Source organism: Pinus tabuliformis, chromosome X (genome assembly GCF_031772625.1).
Source record: "Pinus tabuliformis cultivar Carrire ecotype Pingquan chromosome X, CPIR1, whole genome shotgun sequence".
NCBI lineage: Eukaryota > Viridiplantae > Streptophyta > Pinopsida > Pinales > Pinaceae > Pinus > Pinus tabuliformis.
In genome coordinates this window covers 1381028581-1381035365 of record NC_142308.1, presented here as the reverse complement: position 1 = coordinate 1381035365, position 6785 = coordinate 1381028581, and the positions used below count along the sequence as shown (strand labels likewise).

The following is a 6785-nucleotide window of genomic DNA, read 5'->3' as shown; positions in this document are numbered from 1 at the left end:
TGATTATAAAGAGTTTTTTATATATATAAATATTTTTTATATTAAAAAGGGTTTTATTTTTAAAAAGGAATTTTTTGAAGGGGAGATTTTGTTTTGAAAAAGAATCTTTGCAAAGTTTATTAAAAAAGAAAATTTAAGGTTTTCCCGAAGAGAATTTTTTTTTAGAGAAAGATGACTTTTTCAAATTTCCAGTGCCAATTCTCATGGTTTATAGGCAAAGATTATGATGTGTCGGCCATTAAGATGGCGACCACGTTGCAAGCACATGATGTTTGGAATTATGTCAGGTTTGGGTTTTCAGACCGTAAGAACGAAGAAGAACAACAAGCTCTCAATAATATAGAGAGGGAACAATAGAATAAAGACAAGAAGAAGAATACACATGCATTGCAGCTTATTCAGCAGGGAGTGGACCAAGTAGTGTTCCAAAAGATTATGATCACGTCTTCAGCAAAAGTAGCATGGGATACTTTGGTGACAAACTATAAAGGTATGGCCAAAGTCAATATTGTTAAGTTGTAGATACTATGAGAGATTTTGAAAGTTTGCAGATGAAAGAGACAGAGGACATTGATTCTTTCATGAATCGGGTCATAACTGTCGTAAATCAGTTAAAGATTTATGGTGAAGATAGAAAAGATGAAAGAGTGGTTGAGAAGGTCTTCCAATCTTTTTCTACCCAATTTGATCTTGTGGTAGCAGCCATAGAAGAAGCCAAGGATTTGGGATCATTGAGAATTGATGAGTTGATAGGATCACTTCTATCGCATGAGGCAAGGATAGACAGAAATAAATATTCCACTTTATAGACCGCTTTCAAAAGTTAGAATTCCATTTCAAGAGACAGAGGCTGAGACAGAAGTAGATTGAGAGGCAGAGGACGAAGTGGAAGATATGGTGGTCAGAAAGATGGCCGAGAAGAGCATGAACATTCAAGTGGAAGAAACTACAAAAGCTTCAACAATAATCAACGAGTTGACAAATCAAAGGTGAGATGCCATTATTGCAATAAATTTGGTAACTATGATCGTGATTGCAGGAAAAAGATCGTTGATCAAGGGAACCAGAGAGCTAATGTCACTATAGAGAGTACTAACTCCATGTTTCTAGCTTTCCATACCATGCATGAACCTTCTGCTAGTGTGTGGCTATTAGACAGTGGTTGTAGTAACCACATGACAAGAAACAAGGATTTGGTTGCAAATTTTGATCAATTTGTGAAAGAAAAGGTAAAGTTGGGGACTGACAAGACCGTGGAAGTAGATGACAAAGGAGTGGTCAACATTCTGACCAAGCATGGGGAGCCGAAGACAATCTTAGAGGTATATTATGTTCTTAGTCTCAAACACAATTTGTTAAGTGTTGGTCAATTGACACAGAAAGGATACAGAGTTATCTTTCAAGGTCAAGAATGTGTTATATATGACAAGCCCCCAAGCAAGCAAGTGATAGCAAAGGTGGAGATGATGAGGAGCAAACTATTTCCTCTAATTTTGAATTACAGTGGTCAAGTGAATTCTTTTACAATTGCATGTTCTGATGATCATTGGTTATGGCACTTTCGAGTTGGACACTTGCACTTTTCTGTTTTAAGATTATTGCAACAGAAACAGATGGTCAGAGGATTACCTCCCATCAAAGAGCCTGCTAGTACTTTTGAGTGTTTCATCTTGGGAAAACAACATTGGGAAATTTTTCCAAAGGGAGCTGCATACAATGCAAAGAAACCTCTTGAGCTAGTGCATACAGACTTGTGTGGATAGATGAGGACACAGTCAATTGGTGGAAGTTGCTACTTCCTCACTTTTATTAATGACTACAATAGAAAGACTTGGGTTTACTTCTTGAAGCAGAAGTTTGAAACTTTTGCAAAGTTCAAAGAATTCAAAGCCTTAGTAGAGAACCAAAGTGATCGACAGATCAAGGTATTGAGGTCAGATCGTGGTGGAGAATATGACTCGAAGGCATTCCATGATTACTGCAAACAACATGGGATTAGAACACAGTTTACAACTAGGTACACACCGCAGCAGAATGGTGTAGCAGAGAAAAAGAATAGGACAATTATGAATATGGTAAGAAGCATGTTGAAAGGCAGAAACTTGTATAATGAGTATTGGGCAGAAGCAATTTCATGTGCTATTTATGTGATCAATAGATCTCCTACAAAGAGTGTAACGAATAAGCATCATCAGGTATCTATTGCAGCGTATCTCATCTCAGAGTATTTGGATGTGTAGCTTATACACATGTGCCTAAGGAGCGAAGAGGAAATTTGGATGATAAAAGTGAAAAATGCATATTCATTGGTTATAGTGAGCAATCAAAAGCTTACAAATTGTATAACCCTGTCACAAAGAAGAGAATAATTAGCAGAGATGTTGTGTTCAAGGAATAAGAGTCATGGAATGAAACTGTAGACAAAACAGTTGATGCACAAGTGCCACTAATGGAAGAAGATGATGTAGCAGAAAAGGAGCAGCAAGAATCGCAAGTGAAGACACCAAACAAAGTCACACCAATAAGGACTCCAAGATTTTTAGAGCAGCATGGATCCTCAAGCAGATCAACAGATCAAGATTCTCCCAGCAATCAATGAGGTGATGAATCAAGCAATGATAAGAGAAAGATGAGAAGTTTGAAAGATATTTATGTTGATTTGGATGTTAGTCCAAATTTTTCATTTTTGTCATTCCAACTTTCTTCGTTTGAAGAAGCAATCAAAGATGAAAATTGGGTGCACGACATGGGTGAAAAAATTGAAGCTATTGAAAAGAATGACACATGGGATTTGGTTGATTTGCCAAAGGACAAAAATCTAATTGGTGTGAAGTGGGTGTATAAGACAAAGTTGAATGAGAAAGGTGAAATTGATAGATTCAAAGCTAGACATGTAGCAAAAGGATTCTCGCAACAACCGGAAATAGACTTTAGAGAAACATTTTCTCCGGTAGCCAGATTGGATACTGTAAGAGCAGTTCTAGCCACAGCAACTCAGAACAAGTGGAAATTATATCAAATGAATGTGAAATCAACTTTCTTGAATGGAATTCTAGAAGAAGAAATTTATGTCCAGCAACCTCCAAGATATGAAGTTGAAATTAATGAAGAGAAAGTTTACAAGTTGAAGAAAGCGCTCTATGAACCAAAGCAAGCACTTAGAGCTTGGTATAGTAAAATTGACAGCTACATGATAAATAATGGATTTTGCAGAAGCAACATTGAGCCTATCTTGTACACAAAGGTAAAGGAGCATGGATAGATTCTCATTGTTTGCTTATATTTTGATGACATGATTTTTACAGGTGATTTTGAGATAGATGAATTTAAAGCAGCCATGATGAAAGAATTTGAGATGATAGATCTTGATCTTGTGAAATATTTTCTTGGCATAGAAGTTGAGAAATCTGAAAAAGGAATTTTCATTTGTCAAAATAAATATTCCAAATATTTGTTGAAAAGATTCAGGATGGAAAATTGCAAACCTGTCCGTACACCAGTTGCAACAAGTACAAAGTTAAGCAAGGCTGATGAAGGATCATATGTCAATCCAACTCTATTTGAAAGATTGGTTGGCAGCCTCATGTATCTCACAGCTACAAGATCGGATATCATGTAAGGAGTGAGTTTGATTTCCAGATTTATGGAGACTCCAAAAGACACACATTGGAGTGTGGGAAAACGAATTCTGAGATACATAATAGGAACTAGAGATTGTGGCATTATGTATGCAAGCACAAAAAGGAAGGATTTGATTGGATACAGAGATAGCTATTTTGCAAACATATTTGGATGATAGGAAGAGCACTTCTAGTTTTGTGTTCCACCTTGGTTCAGGTGTGATTTCATGGGCATCTAAGAAGCATCCCATTGTGACACTTTCGTCAACAGAAGCAAAATATGTAGCAAAAACATCAACAACATGTCAAGTAGTGTGGTTAAGAAGAGTATTTGATGGACTCAATAAGAAACAACAAGGATCAACAACAATATATTGTGACAACACCTTAGCGATTACACTATCCAAGAATAGTGTGTTTCATCAGAAGAGCAAGCATATCGATACTAGATATCAACTTATTAGAGAACTTGTGAGAAATGGAGAAGTTCACTTGAAGCCTTGTAAATCTAGTGATTAATTGGCTGATATATTTACTAAGTCATTAGCACAAGATGTGTTTGAGTTTCATATAAGAAACTTGGGTGTTTTAAGCCTAGCTGAGACATAGACCACCAGGCATGTTTGAGTTGTCATGAGTCATGGTTTAGTTTAGCAGTGGTAATTAAGGCGGAGTGTTAAAATAAGATAATTACTCCTGCATGAGGAGTTGGTTAAACATAGATATTTAGTTAACTAAGTGATTGAGTGGTTGAATGTTTGAGTGTTGAGTCAAGTTGAGTTAAGTGATAGATGACTTTGAGTGTGTGATTTCATGTAGTTTCATGTCAAGGTATTTTAAGCAAGCGTCTAGTCGAAAAGGTTTAAATATCCTTCACCAGGTTCATTGTAATCATCATGTTTTGTGTGTGATCAATAGAACATCAGCAACTCGTGTTTTATGTGTGAATTCATGCTTTGTCTCCTCCGCCTTTCCAACAAGTGAGTCCCACAGGGAATCTAACCTAAAGTTGTCATTTTAAACATTTAATGCACGACATATGATAAGAAAGTTTAGGTCACAAAAATAAACTCTGACACGCTAAAAACTCTCTCCCCCCAGTGATGAATATAGGAGATTATGATCACATAGAGTTATTTCTACACGCTTAACCAATTTTTATCTTCATTCATTTATAGAAAGGAATTAGAAATCAAGAAAACCATATACTCTGATATTGGAAGTTGATTGTCAAATATTCGGCAAATCAATAGTCGAGATAAGGTCACAGATCCTTATAAATTATCATGTGGTATCTTTAATCTCTCATTGCGATCTACAGAGGCTTTCGGATCCTTACAAATCATCTACTTCCTTGAATCTCTAATTGCGATCTACAAAGACTTTTAGAATCAGTTGGGCAATAATTAAGTGGGTTAATCAATGGATGTGAGATTAGGCGATTCAGCTAGGCCATTCTCAATCGAGGTCCCAAAAAAATCAATCACAGAGAATAGAGTGGAGAAGACTTTCACGAGCACAGCTAATCTCATTAAATTGCTTCCCACTACCACCGTTCTTGCTTTCCAAATTCTGTCACCGATTTTAACCAACGGAGGCCACTACTACAGCTTCAAAAAATACTTGACCATCTTTCTGTTGGGCGTCTGCGGAATTTCTTGCTTCCTCAATTCATTCATTGACAGTTACAAGGCAAAGGATGGGACATTATACCACGAGATCGCCACCAGAAGTGGGATGTGGACGATTAACCCAGATATCAACAGGACGGTGGATCTATCTTCATACAAGCTCACATTTCTTGATTTTGTTCATGCGATGCTATCGGTTCTGGTGTTTGCATCGGTCACCCTCATGGATCCCAACATAGTGGGCTATTACTATGCGGATGCTCAAGAGGACCAAAAGAAGTTGGTCGTAGCCTTTGGATTGCATTTGGGACTGTTTGTAGTATGGTCTTTGTTAAGTTTCCTTTGAAATGCCATGGGATTGGATATCCCACTGCAAGTTAACATGAAGTAACCCTTCTATAGCAATTAGTTATTATTGCATATATGCAAGATCTAATTAAAGTTCGATTGGATGTACTACTAGTTCCAAGAATGTTACACTCTCCGTCCATGGATTTAGCGTGGGTTCTTGCTATTCATGGCTTCTGCAGTGGAATTTATGTGATGGAGATGTCAAATAATGAAGAGCTTGCAACTCTATCAAAGCATATGTATGGATTTGTTGTATATCTCCAACCAGGAATTTGATGTTACATAGAACGTTTTTTTTACTTTTTAGACGTATGATAAGGTTAAAAAGAAAAAATTTTAAACATGACCTATAAAAGAAAATTGAAAACTTAAATTTGACGTTCACCATTCTAAATTAGTCGTCATATGTAGTAAGCATTTTTTTTTGGTGGATGTGTGCAATTTATATATAGGTTATCTCTTTTGATTGGTCGGATTGCTATACTCTCTATATAAATTGACTCATGTATTTCATTGATTTATGAGATTTTCCTTCCAAGGACCTATTACAAATTCACTCTGTTACAAATTTAGTTGATTAGAGCAAAGCAATGGTCAATGAACGAATATCTAACTTGTTTTTACCGACAATGGAAATTTCACAGGTTTTTCCAATTCAACTCCCAAGTTTGTTAAAATAAGATAAGTACTCTTACATGAGGAGTTGCCTAAACATAGAGAGTCAGTTAACTGAGTGATTAGGTGGTTGAGTGTTTGAGTGTTGATTCAAGTCGAGTTAAGTGTTAGATGACTTTGAGTGTGTGATTGCATGTGGTTGCATGTCAAGATATTTTAGGTAATTAGCTAGTTGGAAAAGGTTAAATACCCTTCATCGAGTTCATTTTTATCTCCATGTTTTTTGTGATCAATAGAAGAGCCACAACTCCTATTTTGTGTATAAATTCATGCTTTGTCTCCTCTAACTTTCCAACAAATTGGTATCAGAGGGAGGGAGAATGGATTAGCAGCAATGCATGTGAGCGGAGAAATGTAATTTTTCTCATGGTGTTTGAGCATTAACACATCCTGTAAATTATCTACAAGGCGTTATATCGCATTCAACTGAGTCTTGTTCACAATGCGCACTTTTTCATGTATCCAGATTGATATAACTACATAGTATTACCACACTAACACGACACTT

The 6785-nt window shown here is 36.4% G+C and overlaps 1 pseudogene; it reads left to right on the top strand.

The window, feature by feature from the left end:
• The first annotated feature begins 5042 nt into the window (after positions 1–5042).
• On the top strand, positions 5043–5632 carry LOC149145197 (protein DMP6 pseudogene; annotated as a pseudogene).
• Positions 5633–6785: the final 1153 nt, after the last annotated feature.